Here is a 25,102-nt window from a genome sequence, read left to right on the forward strand (position 1 = left end):
AAGAGAGCTCCCCGGTGGCTGTATGAACCACTCCGTGAGCTGCTGCAAGGACTCCCGCTGAAGAGAAACAGCTGACCCTGCCCTGTTGGCAGGCGTTGGTACTTGTCCTGTAACAGTCTGAGTAGACTGCTGCCCAGCAGAGCCTAGGGGTGTCCTGTGAATCCGCATGTTCAGTTGAACCTTAGAATATTCCTTAATGGTAACTGAGGATCTGGCTACACTTTGTTTCCGGCATCATACTAAGGAGACAATGTATTGAAAGAATAGATGCAAAGATCTTGGATGAGTTATTTCACAGTAATGCTCTCTTTGTGATCGTAGTACCCATATCTTCTTTCCACACAAGGTTGTGTTAAAATACTTACAAGTAACTTCTGTTGGAAAAAGTCTGATTCAGTGGTTATATATTGCAGTAGTTGTTCATTTGTCAAATATTCTCACTGGTAGTGAATTGATAGGTTCCTTTTTTGTTGTTTTTATGCTTTAGGGCCATCTTAAGTGAGGAGATGATGGGTGATAATTAAAAGTAATTACCACTTTGTGGGTACCTTATTTCACTTTTCACTATATTGCTGTCTGCACTATGTTGATAGATTCTTCATCTAATTTTACTAATAGAGTTATTCAATTCTTTTATTTAAAATTTGACCTTTGATGTCATTTATAAGGAAGGTTTTCAGTCCTTGGATATAATTTTCAGTGATGTGTTGTTGCCAGTAGGTAAAGGAAAATATCACAGAGATTTTTAAGAATTGAAAAACACTTTAGACTAAAACCCAGGCTTTCAACTAATAAAGTATTTACTCATTTAATTTTTTTAATGTTACAGAAATAATGTATATTCTCTTTTGAAAAATTGTAATGGATGGATAAATGAGAGAAAAGTTTCAAAAAGTGTAATTCTAGTGTTCAGGTATGCCCATTGTTAGCGTACATGTTTTTTATTCAACACCTTTGTTTATGCTGTGTGTATAGACATAGAGAAGGTGGAGAGAGGGAAGAAGTGAGAGAGAGCGATGTATCTATTTCTATTTTAATTTTTTTAATGGAAACAAACTGTGCATACTGTTATAAAACCTTTTTTCATTTGCTACATCATGAATATATTTCTGTGTCAATACATAATCATCAACATAATTTTAAAATACAGAATAGAGTTCTAAATTGAAGAACCATAATTTATTTGATCTAGCCGTTATTTTTGGCATTTGTGTTTTTTTGTTAGTGACAGGAGTCTGTCTCTCTCTTAATAGCTCACAGTAAATGATCAGCCAGCCAGTGCTTTTTTCTGGATTTAACATTTATTTAAATGTCACCTTATAGTATGTTACTGTGTTTAGCAGTTTGTCACAATGCTGGATCATAAGGAGCTTTTGCGGCAACTACAGCAGGCAGTTCCTATTTATATAAAGTATTGCTAAATCTTTTTCTCCTTATCTTTTCAGTGTCTCCATTAATTAAGTTGTAAAAATGCTGAATAATATCAAAGGACAAAAGCATGTGACACTTCCCTAAAAACCTCTGTCTACATTAATATAGCACTCTACTTTAGGGGGAAGATTTTTAAGCCAGTGGTGATTTTTAAGCTTCTATGTGATGATACATGTAATACCATTTCAGTAAGTTGATATTGGTAGTATGTTTGCTAGTAGAACAGAGAAGTAATCCCAACTGCTTCACCCAAAAATATCACCACAATTGTTAAAACTGAAATCATTAAGAGAGCCCTGGAAAAAGAAACCGACAAAAAATCCTTGGTCAAAATGAACATTCTGTTTTTATCATGGTGGGACCAAAGTTCTTTGATGGAGAAATTAGTAGGACGCAAGGTATGAAAGTTTGAGGGCCATATCGCCAGTTCATATTTCACCTCATGTCCATAAAAATATTTTGGAAATTTTTTGTTTATTGGGCTGTGAAAGTTCATGGCATTCCTCTGATACTAACTAGCATGTTCTAGATTGTTAGAATTATAGAAAAGTCTGGCAACTTCACTAGTGTGAAAATTGGAAATACAGAAATAACATTAAGCAAGATCTTACTACTATTTTGTTTTAAAATGTTGCTTTTAAAATGTGAATGTAAAACTTAACTCTGATGTCACCATAAATTGATACTTATTCCAAATAAAGTTATAATTTAACAAAACAATAGACATGTTAACATATTGAGGACCCTTTTCGTTTAAAGTTAAAATCACTAATATTATTAGCCTCGTAGATTATATTCTTTCCACCTTTCTGACAAGCTTCAACTGTTTTACACATGCAAATATACATAGATATTTATATACAATGTATTTTTTTCTCTCTGTCTCTCTCTCTCTTTCTCTCTCTCTCTCTCTCTCTCTCTCTCTCTCTCTCTCTCTATATATATATATATATATATATATATATATATATGAGTTTATGTATATGGGCATGTAAATGTGTGAATAGTTAGCAGGGAGCCACAATTATTGAGGCAGACATGGTGCTAAGTCACATTATGTTCTCATTTAATCCTCTAAATAATCCAGTGAAATAGATACTGTTCTTATCCTCCCCCCCTTTTTTTTGAGATGATGAAACTGACGTGTAGAGAGGACAAGTAACTTATCCAAGGTTACACAGTTATTAAATAATAGACTTGGGACTCAAACTGAGGTCTCGGAGTGTTTTATGGTATTGCAGCTATTATATACAAGTATGCCCAGTATGATTCTGTCTGATGGAGATTGATCTATTATCAAAGGTGATCTGAGAAATTTTCTCTCTGATAATTAAGCATTACCAATTTCTGTTCTTGAGTCCTCTCTGGCTGCCCTTTGCCTTTAAAATAAATTGTTTTATTTTAAAGACCAAAGCCCATTGTTTTCTCTTCTACAGATTTTTCATAGATGTTATATTGGATAACTCACTTTTTAGTTGAAAATGGAATAAAAATTTAACATTCTGTGAATTTTGTAATCTTTAAGTTTTGTTTTTAAGTAGTGTTCATATTAGTTCTAATACTAAATTTGAAAGATTATATGAAGAAAATTTTGCAAGTTTATTGGATAGTACATTTTTATAAAATATCCTGCATGAGCAGATGTTCTCATCTTCTGGAGGATATTCTAGCTAAATGTACGTATTTATACTCCTTGTTTTAATCATTATGTACCAGTGTTCATGCACCTAGAGACTTTAGTATGCTAATTAAAAAGTCTAATTAAACAGATAGGTCCTACCCTGCTCATACTATCCAATATGATAACATTTATTGTAATAGATACAATGTCTTGAGACCTGCTGAAATTCAAGGAACAAACTGCTTTAGGTGATGGGACTACATAAATATATATAGTTACCTGAAATCTGCATGGAGAAGATGAGTCATCCTTTATTTAAAAATAAGTTTACTAAATTATACTGTCTCATATAATGTCATCCCTCAGGATAATCTAGTTTTAAATACAAAACAAGCATGTTTTACCAGGAATCAAATATTTTTAAAATGGATTGGCCAAAATTCTGACTTTAGTCTCTATAAGTAAAACATCTTATTTAGGAATTATCAACATGGTTTGCTCTGTATCTAAAAAATATTTCTCAAAGTCTGGATATTATACAACATAAAGAAATATACTACCTCATTTTATTGTGATTTATTTAGGTTTGGCATTATGTATTTTTTTTTTCTGGGAACATAACCTATATACCAACCAAAGGTCTGATTGAGTGGTAAGTTGAATGCTTTTAGATTTAGCATGTCACATAACATATCACTTTAATTGTTTAGGGGGCACATGAATTACTTGTATGAAATTGAATAAATGGGATTTCAGTTGCCCCTGACAATAGATCATTACTTTCCATGATAGGCTCTTATATTATGAATGTATAAGAGTTATTTATTAACTCAAAAGTTTTATCATTCCAGATTTTCATATCCCATGAAAGCTAGATTACTTGGATCTAACTGGATGTATAATATTTCCTTTCACTAGTGGTAAATATTTACATATGTTTTCTGTAAGCTTTCTAAACCTGAATGATTTGATTGGGAAATATAAATTTCTGTTTTATTTTGTTAATGTTCTGGAGTACATATATGCATCTCTCAAGTTAAGCCTTTTAACAAAAAATGGCATAAGAGATGAAATGAAGTGATAGACAGATGGAGTAAATACTCCATCTAGGTTTCTTTGCAAACCCGAGACATTAGGCTGACCACAAATCCTCAAAAAGAAATATTTTAGTCATTTAGTACCTGATTTAATCTCAACTACCTTCACTCCTTAGAAATGTGCAATTCTCACTGTGATGACTTTTTTATTACTATCTTACAAGAAGATCAATCAAGTCAAGACAAGTAGGTGGTGATGAAGTCACTTTAGAAGAGAAAAAGGTCACTGTTGTCTTAATTTTGGATTTACAGGGTTGTTGTTTTGTTGTGGGGGGAGGGTATAGGTAAGTTAGATGGCCCATTAAGTCTCTTCTCCTGGTGTACAAATAAAACTCTTAAAGGGAGGGCACATTGCTAAAATTGGTAGTTTGAAGTTAATGTTACAATTCAGTGACGTAATTGTTTTTCATGAATCAAAATAAAACTATATAAATGATTTTCTTATCCTTCTTCCTTCCTTACTCTACATTTAAAAATATTTCCTCAGTTGAAACAATTTACATGTCCATTAATACAAGATAATTTAAATATATACGGTAAATTCTTATAATGGCATATTGTATAGTCATTTAAAATGACAGATTTAGACAGTATTGCAATAGCCAAGATGTGGAAACACCCTAAATGTCTACTGATGGATCAATAGATGAAGTGTACTTTTTCTTCTAATAAACTGCTCTTTCACCACTTCAAAAAAGAGAAAGAAAGAAAAAAGTCACACACACGCACAGAGAAATATTATTCAGTCATTAAAAAGGAAATCCTGTCATTTGCAACAACTTGAGGACATTATACTAAATGAAAAAAGTCAGACAGTGAAATATAAATACTGTATGTTCTCGCTTATACGTGGACTATAAAAAAAAAACAACAACTCACAAACTCATAGATACTGAGAACAACGGACTGTTGGTTGCCAGATGCAGGGAAAGCAGCAGTAAAATGGGTGAAGGTGGTCAAAAGGTACAAACTTAGTTGTAAGTCAAATAAGTTCTAGGGATGTAATGTACAGTTTAGGGACTATAGTTAATATTACTGTATTGTATATTTAAATGTTTCTAGGAGAGTAGATCTTAAAAGTTCTCATAAGAAAAAAATTATAACTGTGAAGTGATGCATGTTAACTAAACTTATTGTGGTAATCATTTTGTAACATACATCAAGTCATAATATTTCTAAAAATGACAACTGAATATGTGTATATTATTAATAGTTATTGAGCACCTGTACTTAAGTACTCTTTTAAGCAATTAGTATGGAATATATCTTATTGTATCCTCATAACAACCCCATAAGATAGGTACTATTTTTATCACTGTCTTAAGGATGATTTACCTTAAACAAAGAAAAATAATTTGCATATAGTCACACAGCTATTAAGAAGAACACCTAGGTTATGGATTCAGGAAGTGATTCCAAAGCCAGTGCTACTAACCACTATGTTATAAGGATCTGTGTTGCTGATATGAAAATGTGCAATATTTATACAACAACAGGTAAAATAGCATACAATATATAGTATAATTCTATTTGCATAAATTTGTTGACCCTAGTTATTTTGAGCTTACAAGATATCAGATATTTTTTTTCCTCCCATGAATTTTTCACAGGGAGTATATATGATATTGCTAATCAGAAAAACTGAATAAAGCTTTTGTATTTTGGAGACAATAAATAAACCACTGCCCAAAGTGTTCTCTCCTCCACTTCTCTCAGTTTGTGTTTCTTCCCTTTCCCATCAATCTTGGAACTTTAACATCTACAAAGCAGCAGTCACACTGCTTAGTCTGCTTACCTTCATCGAGTCTCTCAGTGTTAGAAGGACTTTTGAACTTGTAATTTGTGTGTATTTTTTCCCGCTTTGGATGTGGTTTCTTTTCATTGTAAACCTCTATAGTATTTAGCTTGGTGTTTGTTGGACTTCCAGTACATACTGATGAGGAGGAAAAAAACAAAACTTGAATGTGAGCTTTCTGGTTAAACAAGTCTGTAGGTATATACTATTTGCTTTTAAAAAGAGTAGTGAGTATAACTAGAAAATAATAAAGCTCAATCGAATAGAAGTTTTTACATGAGGATATGGCAGTAATAATTTGGGGATGATCGTGGATGATTAGAGGAATGGTGACCTGCTTCCCCCAGACTGGTTATAGTGTTTAGGGTGTTGGGAGAATAAAGTCTCCCTTCTCTAGAGAGGGCCGTCCGTGAATGGTGTCCTCTGGGTTTCTCTTAAGGTAAACAGGTCTCTAGAGGGGACATTTTGTGAAGACAATGTGTCATAGGGCATTGTTAATTATTAATTAGTAATTATAGTAGCAGTAATGGGGTGCAGTAGAAAAGCATTGTGGCAAAGGAGTATTGGAAAGATGACTCAGGAAGAGAAGAAGCCCAGAGTAGAGCGTGGCCATGGAGGAAAGCTATAGAAGACTCTAGCAGAGGTGTTCACATGTCAAGGAGTGGCCAGAGGTGACAGAACTGTAGCACATACTGGATTTAGTCAGATTTGTTTCTTTGTTTTTTCACTGGCAAAGGTGAACACTGGTTTACTCTGTTTGAAATCAGAATAGGAGTCTGTATCTGCCCACTGTAACTCTTTCCTTGCCTGACCTCTGTCTCATTGTCCTTCTTTCCTAAAGTACTAGGCTAGGCTAAAAGAAATGGAAATGATTGTTCTGGAATAATTGTAAAATCAGCAGTTAGAACTTATTTTCATCTATAAATATTTCTGTATGTACATCTAAAAGATAAGAACTCAATTTTAAAATAGCCACAATACCATTATCATACTTTAAAATGTTAGAAATAGACCTTAATTATCATCTTACATCAGTCAGTGTTCAGATTTTTTCAATTGTATTATAAATTTAGCTTTTTTTGTTTTGTTTATTTTACAGCTGTTTGATTGAATCAGGATCTAAATAAAATCCATACATTGCAATTGGTTGATGTATCATAAGTATTTCTGAATCTATAGGTTTTTACTTTCAGGATAATTGATTAGACTTACTTTTATATGTATAAAGCCTTTATAGAGATTTTAGAAAATAGCAATCTATATTGGAAGAATTAAATATATGAGAAAGTACTCACCTATTTTTTTTATTATTCAGTCCCCACATGAATTAGTAAATATCAAAATAACTAGTTCTCAAGAAATGAGGAGCCACTAGTAATTAGCCAACTTATTCAATTGCAAATAACATCTATATTGTTATTTTCTTAATTTTCTCTGTAATTGTGGTCTTAGAAAGTAAATATTATCCTGATTATCCTATCCTGGTTAGCAAAACAGGTCACAAAAACTGAAATAATTCGTGATTTACCCTAAATCACCTTTAGGAACCAGTCTGAAAACTCAGAGCGCTTAATGTTTTAGCAGAGTGGTAAAGATGTGTTTGTCTTTCTGCTTTGTGCTCCAGCCAGGTGTGAGTTTTAAAATAGGTTGCAAGTAGCCTGAAGATAAGCATGTGATTGGTAGTGTATCAGTCAGGATGGGCTATATCATAAGTCAGTGAGAAACCACCACAAAACGTCAGTGGTTTAAAGCAACAAAGGTTTCTTTCCTGCTCTCCTTGCATGTCCATCATGCTCAAAGGTATCTCTGCTCATAATAGTCACTTAGGGACCTAATGGAGCAGCCATTTCAGTCATTGCTGAGCATCACGCTGGAAACAAAGGAAGAAGAAGAAAGAGCCCTGGAGGGTCTTACAACTGCGATTAAATGTTCCAGCCCAGAAGTCGCACATCCAATCACAAGGAGGCTGGGAAGTTGGTCTTCTTTGTGCCTCAGAGAAGAACCATCTATGGTGAGCGGATATAAACACCTCGAACTGCACATAATACTTCTGTTACTGGACTGCTAACAGATCTATTTATTTATTTATCAATCTAACATTTGTTGAATGGCTGCTATGTACAAGTTGTTTTACTAGACAGTGGAACTATATTGAAGTGCATACAACATGTTCCATCCCTCCTCTCTAGGTTCTCAGAGTCTAGTAGAGGCAAGAGGCAAGTTATTCTCTATTAGGGCTCAGTAAAGTATCTCCCACAGGCCAAATCTGGCCTGTTTCCTGGTTTTATATGGACCTTAAACTAAGTGTCTTAAATTTTTAAAGAGTTGAAAAGGCCAAAGAACAAAAAAGAATATGTAACAGACTGTAAGTGGCCCACCCATAAAGCCTAAGATATTTACAATCTAACCTTTTGTAGGAAAAAAGTTTGCTGACCTCTGATTCATGACATCTCTCCTTAAATCTGAAGCTCCTCAAGTGAATTGCTATCTAACCCATTGTCAGATAAAAGACACACAATTATCTTTTAAGCTCTCGATATTTCTTAATAATGTGCCTTTTGTTTTATTTGATGCTACATTTCTATAGAAATATGTATCTTTTCCTGTGTTGTTGGAATAGTGATTTTATTGGCATCTTAAATGGTCTTGTTACTGGGCATTGGGGACATGGGGTCCCTGTACGATTTGATGCATATTTAGGTAGCCATGAGATGGTCAGACCCCTAAAATGTGTACATGCAGATATAAAGTAACGATTTACTTGGGAACAGGAAATAAAGTAACCTGCTTCCTTGGAGAAAAAAGACCTAAACTTTACAGACTTTAGAAACCAACGTCAGTGAATAAAAATATACATGAAAGTAGATTTTTTTTTTTCTGTACTATGGACTGGGCTACTCTATATTAAAAATTATAATTTTAGATACTTCTTAAACTGAGTAACAGGCTGTGGTTCAAAGTATATGGGGTTCAAAGACAATAAATATGTCGAATCCCTGCTATGAATGAGGCACTTGAGATACAAGGACAAGTGCGAACCTCTCCTGGTACTCAAGTTCAAAATAAAGGAAGAGGATATTCTCTTTCAGGTTGAGAGGAACAGGATTGTGTAAAACAAATCTGATTTATTCTAATGCAATTTTGGAGGAAAAGCCTCCAAAATATGTAACTTTTGTAGCATCAGAAGATAAAAAAATGCCTTGAGCTTATACTTAATACAGTTTTGTATTGACCATCAGAGCTCAATTCAGTTAGATCGCCACTTTTATTTGCATGTTAGATTATATTAATAGACCCCTGCCAGATTCCACACCAGATTTAGGATCTACTTAAGGTATTCTGATAATGTGGAATGTAGATTGTCAGTGCCAAAAACACCTGTTTAAAAACTGTGTGGAATTCTAGTTTTGGTCAGATCGACTTCTATCCTGTTGAGTTGTTTATAGGAACCAAATTTTTATAGATTTGGGGAAAATCCTTTCAGCTGTGGTGCTTTGGAGCTTGAACCCTTAAACGTTACTCTCAACTATCTTCTAAGCACTAGAGTTTGTTTTCTTAATAGTGAGCAAGCACATTTTTTCAAGTGATTCCCAAGTTTCTTTCTAGTTTTATGACTGATTTTTACTGGATGACACACCCATGACTGAAGTCTGTCATTCCAGTAACTTGACTGAGATCCTGAGCTTGTATATGGAATGGTCTATGTATCCGGTCAGTGCTGATGTGTGTGGATGTCCGGTTGGCATATAGTATTTCACCAGCCTTTTAATTGTTTGAGGATTAGGAGGTTGCTCCGAATGTGCCATTGTTTCCTGTGGATTATGTGTGATCCATTCTCATAGTTATTGACTGCTCCTGTATGGACTTTTGAGATTATCATTTAAAATTGTGTTTTTCTTTGTATTCATTTTATTAATTTCCATAAAGTTAAACTGCCCTACAGCTTAGCCACTGCATATGTACCGTCATGTAATAAGGTCATATGACTGACTGCCATTTTCTACCAGACCACGCTCTAACCAACTGAGCTAACAGTACCTAAAATAGCCCAGTGTAAGTATCTATTACCCATTGATACCTCTTTTAACACATTTGTTGATCCTTTCAGATTGCTAATTTCTACATTACAAATTTAGCCTTTTTGTTGGTTATCGTGAACTCTTTTGGTTAATGCTAATTGCAAATTAATTTCATATAGCTGGGTATCATAACTATAATTTAGAATTATCCAGTAATCCTGTTGTTTTGTTGGAAAATTTAATATCATAAAAGAATGAGTGTGTTAATTGTTTTAATATCAATGTATTCATACAGATGAATGATACGTAGACTGGAACAAATGATCCCATATCTAACCTTCTAAGACATGTTTATAGAAAAATATTTAATATTGTTGACTCATCTCTCTCATCTATTCTTGACATATAGCTTTTCTGTCCTGATTTTTTGTCATCCACTGCAATATATTTCCAGATCAACATCATTAAAGTTTTTAAAACAATATGGAATGATCAAGTATTGAAGTTATTCATTGCCACTTAGGCCAGTTCTAATTCATAAAATACTGGCCTGGTATCTCAGGAGAATTATGACTTGTTTGACTCTGTCTTCTAGTGTCAAAAACCACTGGGTTTGGCCTAGCCTCATTCAGCCTTTCTTATGTCAGTGATTTTCAAATGTTTTAGAGAGTAATAGTGGAGTTGGCAGCAATTTACAGCCACTGAGGATATTGTCGTTGGAGACGCATGGTCAGTTTTGATAATAATACCAACTAGACAAAGTGAAGCTTCAAAGCATCTTCTTGGTTAGTGGGTGAATACAGAAAATACACCATTTTCTATGCTCCTAAAAGTCTCATGTCAGAGAGGCGTCCCTGCCCATCCACTGTATCCCATCTCAATTGTACTTGTGACTCTCCTCCCTATTAAAACTTGCCTTTGCCCATTTTCATTATCGTCCAGATTCCTGGAGCTAGTTACTTTAATAAACCATGTTGTCATGTTAATAAATACTACTTTATCTCTAGTGAATATTTTGGAATTATTGAAACAAAATCAAACCAAAAAGCTTAATCTTATTGTGTATAGGAAGTTTAACATAAAGGAGAAGGTCGAGTCTGGAGGCATGGAATTAGAGGTAGGTGATTAATCTTTCCATTAATAATAGCAGACAGGTATCCATATACTCAATTTATGAGTAAATTGTGGTTAAACCGAGGTGTGTGTGTCTTGTAATGCAAGAGATATATTAAAATTATAATCCTTCATTAAAATCACTGTATTTGGAAATTCAGTGTATTCTGTATTTAATTTTAGACGTCTTCTACAGACAGCAAGTTTCAAACAACTTCAAAAAATGATCTAGGAATGTTAGGTCATGAGAGAAGCAGAAATTTTAAATTGGATAAATATTATTTTCTTTAAAAGTGTGATTCTTTACTTTTCTGAATTTTTTTTTTTAGGAATGTTCTTAGCAGTTCTTTTATCTTTGTGAAAACTTTTTTTGAAAACTGAAAACTATATTATTCTAAAATATCAAACCTATCAAAGTAGTTACATTTTATTTTTATGTATGTATTTATTTATTTATTTTTTAAGAAGGGCGCAGCTCAGTGACCCATGCGGGGATCAAACCGGCAACCTTGGTGCTACCAGCACCACGCTCTAACCAACTGAGCTAACCAACCACCCCTAGTTTTCTGAACTTTTAAGTTATGTGTTTGGAACCTAATATTTTACTAGTTGCTTAATAAATGTTTATTATTGAAAAAATGAGCTCATTAATTTTATTCAACAAATCCAAAGTAGAAATCTGTGGCACTGTAGATACAAGAATTTGCTAGATATAATAATGCTTTTAAAAAAAATGTCTGACATCAGATTCTGAACCTATCATTGTTTAGGCTTAAAACTTTTAGTATTGGGCCTTAATTTAAAGACAGTTACAGTTAGGCTTAAAACAGACTTTTTACTCCCATTCTTAAAGTTTTTAGATGTTTTGTCAGAAAGATAAATACGTATGTGGCTCCTTTGCTAATTTGTGGATCTGCTAAGTTGAAAAGTAAACAAAATTATGAAATCATGAAATATGATAAAATAAAAAATATTCAAATTTATTATACATTATAATTACAGCTATGAAAATATACAAATATTTAAACATTAAAGATATTAGAAAGAAATGTATCAAAATGCTGAATGGTTGTATTAAGGTGCTAAGATTAGGGCCTTGTTTTAATCTGGATTACAGTTTCTCTCTGCAATGGTTGTTACTTTTTATAATGAGAAGAATAAAATAAATAGGTTTTTACAGAACATAATAAAGCTAAGATTATATATAGAAAAGCATTTGTTGCTTCTAATTATGGCAAATTCAAAGTCAGTTATATTAAATATAAGGATAATTCATGTACCGAAAAGACTACCTTTTTTTTTAAGACTGTACTTTCTTTAGAGTATATTTCAGTATAACAAGCAGCTCACAGCTCACAGTATCAGAGTACTAGGAAACTTTCAAAATTAATATCAAATAAATTGTAATGTTAAGGGGTTAACTGTTAAACTTGTTTATTGCCTCTTCCAAACCTTCTCATTCCCCCAAACACCTTGAATAAAAACTCTTTAAAAGTGGGGTTCTTGTCTATCGTTTTAAATTGTTTTGTCCCCAGCATTTAGAATAGTTCTGGGACATAGTAGGAGCATAATAAACATAGGTTGAATGAGCAAATAAATAACACATGAGATACAATTAACTAACTCCTAATGAATCATGTGCAGATAGTTCCAAGTGTGAATTACGTATGTTCCCTATTCCCTCACCATCTCACCTGGTATAAGCGGTAATGCCAGAGGAATATGAAACTTGTCACAGGATTAAAGTTGCCTTGAACTATAGAGAATATACTAACTTGGAGCCAAGGAAGATCAGCATTAAGAAGGAGTTATATCCCCATTTCTCAGAAGAACACCTGGCTCTAAGGAGGAGTGTGAGTAGGGCCGAGAGGTGATAGACACATCCCATAAGTGCTCATCTGCTTTACCATAAATGGACGCTGTGTTGCTGCACAACCCACTCAAAAGGCTTCCCCGGGTGTTTTGTGCATGCTTTGATGACCTGATGCATGGTACTCTGGGTGTACCCCAGACTCATAACTAATCCTTGTGTTTCTTCCACATAATATAGTGCCCACTGCACTGTAACTCATGCTTTTGTGGGGGATTCCAGGTAGCTTAGAACACAAACCAAACAATACATCAGTACTTGCTCATTTTGATAGTGATTGCATCAATTTAGTAAGGAAATCATTTAATCTTGCTCATGGCCAATATACTCATAACTTCCCTTTTTTTTCAATCTTTCTGCTTTCATTTGTTTGGTGGCCTCATTCTTTTTGGTTGTGGTGTCCTTCCGTTTGTCTTTCCTTTTTGGGGAAATATTTCACACTTCATATGCAGAACCAGAAGCATTTCTCACAGATCCTTTGAACTCTGAGAAAGCATAATTTCCTTTCTCTAGCTCTACACATCTATAGTTTCAGGCTGAAACTGCTCTCTCCAGAACTTGAATGTTTATATAATAGGCTCTTTCTCTCTGAGCCCTGAGTTTTCCAATTCTTGTCATTTATTCAGTGTCTTCTGTGCTATCTTCCCTTCTCTAGAACATGTATCCATCTTCCTGTCAGGCTTACTTCAAGTTTATTTCTTTTGGTTTTGACAGGTTCTCTAAACTCAGGTCTTGGCCGTTTCTGCAGGACCACCAGCATTTTCTTCATGTCGGATGGTTATATTTCCCATTATTCATTTTTTGCCCTTCTATTTCTTCTCTGATTGACATTAGCTCATTCACTCACTTATTCATTCAGCCATTCCAGAGATATTTATTGAGTCATTGCCATGTACCTGAGCTGTGCTAGGTGTTAGGATAAATGGTTAAAGAAGCAAACGTAGTCCAAACCCTTAGGGAGTTTTTTGTCCAATTGAAGCATAAAACTCTAACCGCAGACACCTATAACTGTTACACTTCCATGACTTAATTTCATGTAATTTTAAGGGAAGGAGGTCTTTATTACAATACTTTCTTATGCATTTGAAACCCAAAAAGGAATAAAACAGTCTCACCTGTTTGCTGGTAGCTTTGGCACAATATCAAGACCATGTGATGTGTTTCCAACAAAATGAGTAGGTTATCCTCTATAAAACTCTTGTTCATAAATATAGCCAATATTTATTAGGCATTATGCTTCTTGCCCATTTATAGGCATGATTTTCTATGATCTTCCCAACAAACTTATGAGGAAATGGGCACAAAGAAGTTACTTGCTCCAGCTCATTCAGATACTAAGTGAGAGTGTGGGGATTCAAATCCAACTGTTCAGTCCCAGAATCAGCATGCTGGTGTCTCTCATGTTTGCTGGTTTCCATCACTGGTGAAATTAATCAAAAGTTAAAGTTGTGTTCTCCTTTTGGTTTTATTAACCATCCAATATTTCTGCTCTATAAAATGTCAGGGCATCTTATTTTCAAAAATCAAGATACAACCATATTCACAAAGCTACTTTTTGATTGGTTGGTTTTGATTATGAAAGAGATTAAGATTTTTGAAGCACTGGGAAAGATTTACTATCAAGTGGAAAATATTTTTGTGAAAGGATTGATTGCATGTTAGTATTATTTATGATTTTAAATCATAACCTCCGCTTGATTGGGAGTCAGCAAACATTCTTTGTTAAAAATGAATTTTTTAAAAATGAGATGAAAAGATACTATACATGGTTCCCCTTATGTATATTATATATTTTCTTCACTTTATAATATTCACTTAACATATTTCATACAAAAATAAAAAATAGAGCATCTCAATCAAGACCTTACGCTCCATCCTGCCCTTATTGAAATAGTTTCCCTTTTTTCTGTTGTTTATATTGTTTATAAAAACTATTTTTGTATCCCTCCCAAATTTTCTCTACCAAGATTCTTTTTTCCCCTAGATAAAGATTTCACACGCAAAAAATTTAAAAACCTTGCATAGAAATACTACATAAAGTCTTTTGTCTGTTTGCAGTTTAATAGTTTCATGGGGTATAACACAGATTTATGTAGTACTTAAAAGCATCTGTACTTTGCTTCAGTGCTAATATTGGGCAAATCACTTAACTTTTTCCATACTTCTATTCTCATATAGGATGCCACCAACTCCCTGTGACATACCTTACTAGAAGCTTCTTCTTTACATTGGGATTACAAAATTCTACCCAACTAGAATTTAAAATATTCCAAAAACAAGGATATATAAAACAAAAGGTATTATGTTAATATTGTAATAGCCACTGAAGAAATAAAACAGTTTTATCGGATCTAATGTAATATCTACCCTAATTTTCTGCCTCAATATATAGCTTTTAAAATGTTTAAATATTTCAGTACAATGTTGACTTTCAAGTCATTTCAGTATAAATGTTTCATCATTGTTACATTGATCTTTCAATGGAAATTTGTGCTTATTAAGACTTTTGTCTCGGATAAAAACTAGTATCTTGAAAACATTCTCTCTCTCTCTCTCTCTCTCTCTCTCTCTCTCTCTCTCTCCTTCTCTCTCCTTCCCTCCCTCTCGTTCTTTTTCAGGACCACCAAGTAATTAATCTTCAACGAGAATGTCTTTTAAGAGTGATTCAAGCTCATCCTATATTGGTTCATCTTCTTTATAAAAAAAAAAAAAAATCATTGTCTTTACTTTAAAAAAATAGATCACCGTGAATTTCTTGGAAGAAAGCCATTATGTAAACACAGGGTATCTTGTTACTATTTATGGAATATTTTTGCGTTTCTTTTAATGGTGGCTATTTTTTTTTTCCTGAGGCGTTTTTCACCCATTCTTAAGCAATCCACTCCCCTAACCCTCCACCCCCAACTAAAAATATTTCCTCATTGCCATGCTTGAAAATTGCCATGGTTTATGACACCAGGTTTTTAAAGAGTTGTATTAAATATTTTGTATTATCTTTAAATTTGTCCTTTTTTTTCTACTAGAACATTTTTGTCTTTTTATAAAATATTTAGCCAATGGCCTCTGTTTTTTATTTAAGTAAGGGTAGATGGGGGCATCTATGAAGAAGAAAAAATATAGAAGGAAAACATAGTTTACAACTGTAAACCAATGCTTTCAGAAAAGTAACAGTACTTCTCTCTCTACCAGTGGCAGAGAATGAGGCAAGTCAAGAGAACCCAGGGACCAAAGTTGATTGAGGCTGGTAAGAGGTGACAGATGATAAGCATCTCAGCAAACACAGAACTTTAGGCAGAAAATTAGCTACTCTAGGAAGGAGAATATAAATCCTTAAACAATAGAAGGTAGAGTCTAATCTGAAGTCAGAGAAGCCCATGCAAGTCGACCTGCGTAGATTCCATCTACGGAGATGGAAGCTGGCATAAAAGGGGTCAGTCAGTAGGAAGGAGGGAGAAGGATTCATTGGGCAGACTGACCTAGGGATAGCATCCTTTGTGCCACATAAATGCATTTGGTCTGTGTACGCAACACAGCAAGTCATGACCACGGAAACAATGGCAAGGTTGAGCAGCCCAGGTTTAGGGAATCCCGCTGCAGTGGGAGGAAACAAGGAATGGCAGGTTTTGTTTGCAGCTCCTGTAAAGCAAGGTCTCCCACATCACTATTATTATGGTAATTATTGTTGTTTGCGGCAAGAGAGGCCAATTTAAGTCTCATATTTGGAATGGTGACATTTTCTAACATCCAGTCCAAGAGAAACCTCAAGCCTTTTGAAACCTTTGCAGGAATCCTTAAGCATTAGAGCAATGACTAATATCCACAGCTTTTAAAAGCTTTGGGGCTATTGTCACTTGTTTTATAGCTAGTTAGGAAGCCCCCCCAATTTTTTTTTTTTTTTTTACATGTGAGTTTGGATCATCCATGCAAGGGTGTTGAGAAAATAACATTTACAAATACTGATACAAGAGCCAATAGTCTCTTTTCTATATTTCTGAACTCCAAAAACTTCTGGGAGAAAATCGCACGCTTTTTTTAATAAGAAAAAAATTAAGTAAAAGTATATTTAGTTCAGTCAGCAAAATCTGACTTATTTGGTGGCAGATCCAGAGCTGAATTTATGTGAGGCTATTTATAGGCTTGATGTTTCCCATATGTGACTATTTCTATGTTTCACTACTGAAACATCACTGTATTTGATTCTCAGGTACTGCCCGACTCACCTCTGGGGATGTTACATGATATACATAGTATATAATATGTTTCCTTTCTAAAATTAAAAATATACATATGCATCAATTCTGAAATGCTACTGAGTAAAAGATATTGTGGCCATTCATAGTTTTAGTCATGTGACTTTGAAGTCACCTATTTATAACTGTTAACTAGGATAGGCCTCATTACCCTGATGAGACTAATATAGGCAATCTCTAATTTGAATATCAGTTTTGTCATTCAGAATCTGTTTATCATAGAAACACCCTTTTACATGTTGTTATGCTTGGTGGAATTATGTCTCTTTAATCAATTCATTATGTATGTAAGGCATAACATAACAATTCCATGGATTTTTAAAAAATTATAGTTGACATACAATATTAGTTTCAGGCATACAACATAGTGCTTCAAGGTTTATATACCTCCTTAAATGATCACACTAAGTCTAGTAACCATCTGTCACCACACATAGTTATTATGATATTATTGACTATATTCCCTACGCTATACATGACATTTCCGTGACTTATTTTGTAAGTGGGAGTTTGTACTTCTTAACCCCCTTCCCCTTTTCCTCCTATCCCCTCTTGCAACTATCAGTTTGTTCTCTGTACGTATCCATGAGCTTGTTTTTATTTTGTTTGTTCGTTTTGTTTTTTATATTCCACATATATAAGTGAAACCATACGGTATTTGACTTTCCCTGTCTTATTTCACTTAACATAATACTCTCTAGGTCCATCCATGTTGTCACAAATGGCAAGATTCCTTTTTTTTTTTTAATTTATTGGGGTGACAATTGTTAGTAAAATTACATAGATTTCAGGTGTACAATTCTGTATTACATGATCTATAAATCCCATTGTGTGTTCACCACCCAGAGTCAGTTCTCCTTCCATCACCATATATTTGATCCCCCTTACCCTCATCTCCCACCCCCCATCCCCCTTACCCTCTGGTAACCACTAAACTATTGTCTGTGTCTATCAGTTTCTGTTTCTCATTTGTTTGTCTTGTTCTTTTGTTGTTTTTGTTTTATATACCACATATCAGTGAAATTATATGGTTCTCTGCTTTTTCTGTCTGACTTATTTCGCTTAGCATTATAATCTCAAGATCCATCCATATTGTCACAAATGTTCCTATATCATCTTTTCTTCCCACCGAATAGTATTCCATTGTGTATATATACCACAACTTCTTTATCGATTCATCTATCGAAGGACATTTTGGTTGTTTCCATGTCTTGGCCACGGTAAATAAAGCTGCAGTGAACATTGGAGCACATGAGTCTTTATGGATAAATGTTTTCAGATTTTTTGGGGTAGATACCCAGGAGAGGGATTGCTGGGTCATATGGTAATTCTATTTGTAATTTTTGAGGAACCTCCACACTGCCTTCCATAACGGCTGCACCAGTCTGCATTCCCACCAACAGTGTATGAGGGTTCCTTTTTCTCCACAGCCTCTCCAACACTTGTTACTATTTGTCTTGTTGATGATAGCCATTCTGACTGGGGTGAGGTGATATCTCATTGTGGTTTTGATTTGCATTTCTCTGATGATTAGTGATGTTGAGCATTTTTTCATATGTCTATTTGCCATTTGTATGTCCTCTTTGGAGAAATGTCTCTTCAGGTCCTCTGCCCATTTTTCAATTGGGTTGTTTGTTTTTTGTTGTTGAGTTGCATGAGTTCCTTGTATATTTTGGATATTAGCCCCTTATCGGAGGCACTGTTTGCAAAAATCTTCTCCCATTCAGTTGGTTGCCTCTTTATTTTGTCGATGGTTTCTTTTGCTGTGCAGAAGCTTTTAAGTTTCATATAGTCCCATTCGTTTATTTTAGCTTTTACTTCCATTGCCTTTGGAGTCAAATTCATAAAATGCTCTTTGAACCCAAGGTCCATAAGTTTAGTACCTATGTTTTCTTCTATGCAGTTTATTGTGTCAGGTCTTATGCTTAAGTCTTTGATCCATTTTGAATTAATTTTGGTACATGGTGACAAATAGCAGTCCAGTTTCATTCTTTTGCACGTGGCTATCCAATTCTCCCAGCACCATTTATTGAAGAGGCTGTCTTTCCTCCATTGTATGTTTTCAGCTTCTTTGTCAAAAATTATCTGTCCATATTTATGTGGTTTTATTTCTGGGTTCTCAATTCTATTCCATTGGTCTATGTGTCTGTTTTTCTGCCAATACCATGCTGTTTTGATTATTGTAGCCCTGTAGTACAAGCCAAAGTCAGGAAGTGTGATACCTCCATTATTGTTCTTTTTTCTTAAGATTGCTTTGGCTATTCGGGGTCTTTTGTGGTTCCAAACAAATCTGATGATTTTTTGTTGTATTTCTTTAAAAAATGCCATTGGGATTTTGATGGGGATTGCATTAAATCTGTATATTGCTTTGGGTAATATAGCCATGTTAACTATGTTGATTCTTTCAATCCATGATCACGGAATATCTTTCTATTTCTTTGTGTCTTCTTCAATTTCTTTCAAAAATGTCTTATAGTTTTCTGCATATATGTCCTACACATCCTTGGCTAAGTTTATTCCTAGGTATTTTATTTTTTTGCTGCAATTGCAAAGGGAATTGTTTTATGTATTTCTTTTTCTGAGATTTCATTGGTAGCATATAGGAATGCAATGGACTTTTGTACATTGATTTTGTAGGCAGCAACTTGACTGTATTCGGTGGTTGTTTCTAATAGGTTTTTGGTGGAGTCTTTAGGGTTTTCTACATATAGTATCATGTCATCTGCAAAGAGTGATAATTTAACTTCTTCATTTCCAATTTGGATGCCTTTTATTTCTTTATCTTGCCTGATTTCTCTGGCAAGGACTTCCAACACTATGTTGAAAAGCAGAGGTGATAGGGGACAGCCCTGTCGTGTTCCTGAACGTAGAGCAAAGGGCTTCAGTTTTTCACCATTAATTATGAGATTAGCAGAGGGCTTGTCATATATGGCCTTTATTATGTTAAGGTATTTTCCTTCTATACCTATTTTATTAAGTGTTTTAATCATAAATGGATGTTGTATCTTGTCAAATGCTTTTTCTGCATCAATTGATATAATCATATGATTTTTGTCCTTTATTTTGTTTATGTGATGTATCACATTGATGGATTTGTGGATGTTGAACCATCCTTGTGCCCTGGGGATGAACCCCACTTGGTCGTGATGAATAATCTTTTTAATGCATTGTTGTATTCGATTTGCTAGAATTTTGTTTAGGATTTTTGCATCTGTATTCATCAGAGATATTGGTCTGTAGTTTTCTTTTTTTGTGTTGTCCTTACCAGGTTTTGGTATCAGGGTAATGTTAGCCTCATAAAATGAGTTAGGGAGTACTGTCTCTTCAATTTTTGGAAGAGTTTGAGCAGTATTGGTATTAGATCCTCTTTGAAGGTTTGGTAGAATTCACTAGCGAAGCCATCTGGTCCCGGACTTTTGCTTTTGAGAAGGTTTTGGATGGCTGATTCAATTTCGTTACTGGTGATCGGTCTGTTTAGATTTTCCAGTTCTTTATGGTTCAGCCTTGGAAGGCTATATGTTTCTAAGAACTTGTCCATTTCTTCTAGGTTATTGAATTTGGTGGCATATAGTCCTTCATAGTATTCTTGGATGATCCTTTGTATTTCTGTGGTGTCCGTGATAACTTCCCCTTTTTCGTTTCTGATTTTGTTAATAAGTGTCTTCTCTCTTTTTATCTTAGTGAGTCTAGCCAAGGGTTTGTCAATTTTGTTAATCTTTGAAATGAAGCAGCTCTTGTCACATTAATTTTTTCTATTGTCTTTTTCTTCTCTATTTCATTTAGTTCTGCTCTGATTTTTGCTATTTCCTTTCTTCTGCTGACCTTGGGTTTCACTTGTTCTTCTTTTTCTAGTTCTTTAAGGTGTAACGTGAGGTTATTTATTTGAGTATTTTCTTGTTTCTTAAGATAGACCTGTAATGATATTAATCTCCCTCTTAAAACTGCTTTCGCTGCATCCCAAAAATTTTGGTAGGATATATTTTCATTGTCATTTGTTTCTATGTATCTTTTGATCTCTCCTCTAATTTCTTCTTTGACCCAGTCCTTCTTTAAAAGTATGTTGTTTAATCTCCATGTATTTGGGTTTTTTTCCTGCTTTCTTTTTGCAGTTGATATCCAATTTCAAAGCCTTGTGATCAGAGAATATGCTTGGTATGATTTCAATCTTCTTAAATTTGCTGAGGCTGATTTTATGTCCCAATATATTGTCTATCCTTGAGAATGTTCCATGTACACTAGAAAAGAATGTATAGTCTGATGTTTTAGGATGAAGTGCTCTATAAATGTGAATTATGTCCATTTCATCTAATGTATCATTTAGGGCTGCTATTTCGGTATTTATTTTCTGTTTGGATGATCTATCCATAGCTGTCAATGATGTATTTAAGTCCCCTAGTATAATTGTGTTTTGGTCAATTTCTCCCTTTAGTTCTGTTAGTAGTTGCTTGATATATTTCAGTGCTCTCTGATTGGGGGCATAAATATTGATGACTGTTATGTCTTCTTGTTGTATAGTCCCCTTCACCACTATGAAATGTCCATCTTTGTCTCTTGTTATCTTTTTCACCTTGAAGTCTGTTTCATCTGATATCATTATGGCTACACCTGATTTTCTCTGGGTACCATTTGCTTGGAGTGTCAATTTCCACCCTTTCACTTTGAGTCTATGCTTGTCCTTGTAGCTGAGATGTGTCTCTTGGAGACAGCATATGGTTGGGTTTAGTTTTTTGATCCAATCTGCTACTCTGTGCCTTTTTATTGGTGAGTTCAGTCCATTTACATTTAGGGTGATTATTGATATGTGAGGATTTCCTGTCATTCTATCTTTAGTTTTCTGGTAAGGCTGTGTCTCCATTGTTTTTTTGCCTTTTTGTTGTTGTCTATTATTTCTGTGTGGTGGTATTCTATGATGTTTCCCTCTGTTTCTTCTTTTATTACAGTATATATTTCAGTTCTGGATTTTTTTTGAGTGGTTACCCTTAAATTTATGTAAAAGAAAGTGATATTTAGAGTATTCCATTTTCTCCATTCCCATATTCCGATTCAGGCCTTTACTGTCCCTCTTTTTATGTTTTGGTTGCCACAAATTGTCCCAGTTGATGGTGGTCGAATAGCCTCCTTTAGTATTTCTTCTAGTACAGGTCGTGTATTAGCAAATTCCCTCAACTTCTGTATGACTGGGAAGGTCTGTATTCCTCTTTCATATCTAAAGGATATCTTTGCTGGATATATCATTCTTGGCTCATGATTTCTCTCTTTCAATAGTTTGAATATTTGGTTCCACTCCCTCCTGGCTTGTAGAGTTTCTGCTGAAAACTCTGATGATAATCTAATGGGCTTTCCTTTGTAAGTTACCGTCTTCTTTTCTCTGGCTGCCTTGAGGATTCTTTCTTTGTTGTTGATTTTAGACAGCTTCAATACAATGTGCCTTGGAGAGGTAATTAGGTGTTCTATTTGCTTCTTGGATTCGAGGGTCCAGTTCTGTCCACAAGTTTGGGAAGTTCTCATCGACAATTTGTTTGAATATATTCTCTGTTCCCTTCTCTCTTTCTTCTCCTTCTGGTATGCCCATTATTCTTATATTGCTCTTTCTGATGGAGTCAGAAAGTTCTTGTAGAGTTCTTTCATTTCTTTTAAGTCTCAAGTCTCTTTCTTCTTCCATCTGTGTAATTTCCAGGTTTCTATCTTCGATGTCACTGATTCTTTCCTCCATCTGGTCAACTCTACTACCTAAGCTGGTTATTTCATTCTTAATTTCTTCTATTGAGTTCTTAATCTCCAGAATTTCTGTTTGGTTCTTTTTTAAAATTTCAATCTCTTTCGTAAAATACTCATGCTGTTCTTTGATTGAATCTCTGAGTTCATTTAACTGCCTATCTGTGTTTTCTTGCATCTCGTTGAGTTTTTTCAGAACTGCAATCTTGAATTCTCTGTCATTTAAGTCACATATTTCTGTATCTTTAAGTGCCTTTTCTGGAGACTTTTCACTTTCTTTCTGAGCTATCTTGTTGCCTTGGTTATTCATGGCAATTACTGATTTACTGTTTCTCTTTCTAGACATCTACAGGAGTGGCTTCTGCAACAAGTTGATAGGAAGAGGTCTTTCTTTTGTTTTCCAGTACTTGTTGGTAGAATGTTTTATTTTTTCTCCGACTGCTGCCTATTTTTCTTCTACCACACGGTAGCGCTATGCACTATTCCAGCTTCTCACACCATGGGGGGATTCCCTGGGACACGGGCTTCTTCTCTGTTAATAGTTTGTCTAGGTCACAGGGCGCAGTGTCCCGGTGGATATGCGGAGAGCTTTTGATGTTCCAAAGCTCTTCCACCTCCTGATTCAGAGCCCTTATGTTTCAGCAGTTCTGTTTACTCCTGCAGGGATCCGCTCAGATAGGTGGGGCCAGGGGTGGGGTGAGTTGTGAGAGGTGGCCCAGAGCAATGGCAGCGACATCTACCACAGCCGGTCCTGCTTCCACAACTCCCTCCCCTTTGCTGGAACTAGTTGGGCTGTGAATTTGTGTCTGCGGTCCACAGTTCTCAGAACAGCAAATATTCTGTTCTTTTTATCTGACACTGCTACTATTCTGCTTCTATCACTGGGCAGTTGCAGGCGGGGCAAGCTCTGGGAGGGTAGGGAGGGGGCGGCTATTCTCAGTGCCTAAGGCTTCCGTTCTCTGCAGCAATGAGGGCTTAAACCACGGTTTTCAGCCTTCTTCCCTCAGTCTTTTCTCCGAGGTCTCTGCTGTGAGCGTTGTGTTCAGCCGTGTTATATGCTGTCCCCTCAGTCCTGTGGGCCACAAGCGGAGCCCTAGCAGTCCGAGTTCTTCCCTCTCCCGCAGCTGTGGTAGTTCCGGGAAGCGGGGAGCTCGGAGCACTGAGCTAGGTCTGCGTCCTGCGCCCACGCGGCTCCATCTCCGCACTTCTCCCTTCCCTCCTCCCCCGCTCGCGCGATTTGCCCACCTTTAGGTGAATTCTGTAGTGGGCTTCTTCGTGTTGTCTGTCTGCTGTGCAGGGAGTCCTTTGTGGAGTTATTGTTGTTCGATTAGTTGTAAATTCCAGGGGAACTTTACAGAGGCTCACCTCACGCCACCATTTTGATCTCCATTTTTTTTTTAATTGCTGAGTAATATTTCATTGTGTATATATACCACATCTTCTTTATCCATCCATCAATAGCCACCTAGGTTGCTTCCTTAACTTGGCTGCAATCAACATGTGGGTGCATACATCTTTTCAAATTATTGTTTTGAATTTCTTCAGATAAATTCCCAGACGTAGAATTGCTGGGCTGTATGGTAATTCTTTTTTATTTTTGGAGTTATCTCCATTGTTTTCTGTAAAGCGTACACTAATTTACAATCTCACAAACAGTGCAAGATGGTTCCCTTTTCTTCACATCCTTATCAACACTTGTTATTCCTTGTTTTTTTGATACTAGCCATTCTGATAGGTGTGGGGTGATATCTTCTTGTGGTTTTATTTGCATTTCCCTGATGGTTAGTGATGTTGAGCATCTTTTCATCTGTCTGTTGGCCATCAGTGTGTCCGCTTTGGAGAAATGTCTATTCAGTTCCTCTACCCATTTTTTTAATTGAATTGTTTGGATTTTTGATGTTTCTATGGATCTTTTGATACTATTTATATGGAAAATATTTTTAGAGTATATCTATCTTCTTTACTCCCCCCTGGCCCCTCCTCAAATGTAAACACATCCTTACTCCATCCTTTACATGACTTCTGAGGCTCACTTATCCCATCATGCAATGAGAGTGGGAATTCCAACAGGCCCAGACCATTGCTAAGAGTTCCTTTAACCACCAGAATACAGGGTTGAGATGGGGTTCTTTTTGCTTCTCCTAGCTTCACTATTATTTTCATTCTTTTCTTTTTTAGACTCTAGGAGCTG

The 25,102-nt window shown here is 35.2% G+C and overlaps 1 protein-coding gene across 15 annotated transcripts in view; it reads left to right on the forward strand.

Annotated features, from left to right (window-relative positions):
* The window catches only part of MBD5 (methyl-CpG binding domain protein 5), a 372,589-nt gene that overhangs the window by 49,990 nt on the left and 297,497 nt on the right, over window positions 1-25,102 (forward strand). The gene's annotated exons all lie outside the window — the stretch shown is intronic.

The sequence above is a fragment of the Rhinolophus sinicus genome, linkage group LG01 (assembly GCF_036562045.2).
Source record: "Rhinolophus sinicus isolate RSC01 linkage group LG01, ASM3656204v1, whole genome shotgun sequence".
Classification (NCBI taxonomy): domain Eukaryota; kingdom Metazoa; phylum Chordata; class Mammalia; order Chiroptera; family Rhinolophidae; genus Rhinolophus; species Rhinolophus sinicus.